Source organism: Nicotiana attenuata, unplaced genomic scaffold (assembly GCF_001879085.1).
Source record: "Nicotiana attenuata strain UT unplaced genomic scaffold, NIATTr2, whole genome shotgun sequence".
NCBI classification, from domain to species: Eukaryota; Viridiplantae; Streptophyta; class Magnoliopsida; order Solanales; family Solanaceae; genus Nicotiana; species Nicotiana attenuata.
Window position 1 is genome coordinate 71792 of NW_017671252.1, and position 1863 is coordinate 73654.

Here is a 1863-nt window from a genome sequence, read left to right on the forward strand (position 1 = left end):
CTGAGTCCCCATAATTACTGCTTGACTTTGATTCTTACCTTATTATTCTATCTAGTTTCAAACTATATATACATACTCTCTCATTAACACAAACATACTCTAATCCCATGAACCCCCCTAGAATACTTCTGATTCTGTAGCTCTGTGCACTTCTGTCTGTTATGTGTTCACTGCATATACTTTATGTGTCCCCTATGTGAAGGCTGTTCTTTGAATGTTGCAGAACCTGTTTTGGTTCTGTGTTGGGTCTGTTGTTTATTTGATTCCACAACTCTTGTAAAAAAAAACTATTTTTCTGAACAACTCTCTTAGTTATATAAAACTATTTCAATTGAGTCTCTTTCAAAACTGTTTTCATTCAAACCTTTTCAAAACTATGTCAAGCACTCTCACACTACTCTTAGGTCCTTAAGTTTTGGCCCCTCTAATGTGTGACTTCTTAGGGATCCCTATGATATCCCTCTGAACTCTGATGCATTGGAGCTTGCTCTCCCACACTGCACTTACTCAGTTATGGTTGTGAAATCTGGGTGTGAGCACTGCCCGGGATCCCTTGAGGTCCTTAGGGAACTCTAACACACCCGGATATGAGAAAGGCTATGAAACAATCTGGACATTTGAGGTTCTGGAAATCTGGGCCTGTTTTCAGGCTCTCTATAGTGTAACTTCTTATTTTCTTTTTCTACTTATGTAATTCATTTCAATACTGGTTTTTAATAATTATTGTAAACGAATATTGGGGTTGGCTAGTGAAAAGGGGAGGGTAGTTATATATGTTATCAATATCAATGAGTAGAAACCATGCCTTAGGTTTACATTTCCTATATGCGCATTAGAATCCATGTCTAGGACCAACACATTCAAAGCGTGTCATGCATTAGATATCATGTTTTAGGTTTATTGCTCCCGCATCTCATTTGACCTTATTTATCACTTAGAAATCCTGCTTCTAGGCTAAATAATAGCATTAACACAAAACTATTACTCCTATGCATCTGGAAATCATGCTTAACAATGCTATAACTCTCTGTGCAATTAGAAATCATGCTTCAGGAATTTTGCATATAAATCATTTTGCATTTTATGTGTACATATTAGATACCCAGTTTTAGGATCTCGTTCATACTCGCTCAGCCACACCTAGTTAAACTACTGATGCATGAAAAAGGACATAAAAGAGTCTCGCGTTTGATTATCCTGTTTAAGTAAAACTGGTCATAATCCCTGTATATCTTTGCAACACTTAGAACAGCATGCTTTAGGTAAAATAACTTCTAAGCTGTTTTAATAATTATGATAACTATTGTGCATTATCCTACGCCTAGGCAAGCCTTAGGTAATCAACCTCTATAAAACTGGAAACTGTTCTTTGTGTTTACTGCTTAATGGTTAACAGGCTTAAAGTCAGTAGGCAAACTGATTAGGGCCCCTGCTTCTGAGTTCATAAAATAAAACTGCATATCTTCTGTCTTTTGATATTCACTTAGACATCATCTCTTAGGATCCTGTTTAATAATACTGCCCTTGTTTGTGTTTGAGTCGTGCTGTTTATATGCATTATCTGTGGAGGTAAACCTGAGCCTTTAATTGCTTGTTTCCTGCCTTTATTTGCTAAAGTCCTATTTGTTCTTGCCTGTCGTCTAGTATTTTCTCCTTTTAAACCTTAGGGGTCTGTCTAGAACTGCCTATAGGTAGTAGTCCTAATTTCCTCCAGGACCATTAAGAAGGGACGAGTAACAGTACGCATAGAGATTGTTAAACAACAGTCGCTTAAATAGCTGCTAAGGGTGGGAATGAGTAGATATGGATTTGATGACTACGCGTTAATGTCACGTGTAGCCCCTCATTGAGGAGGTTTAATGG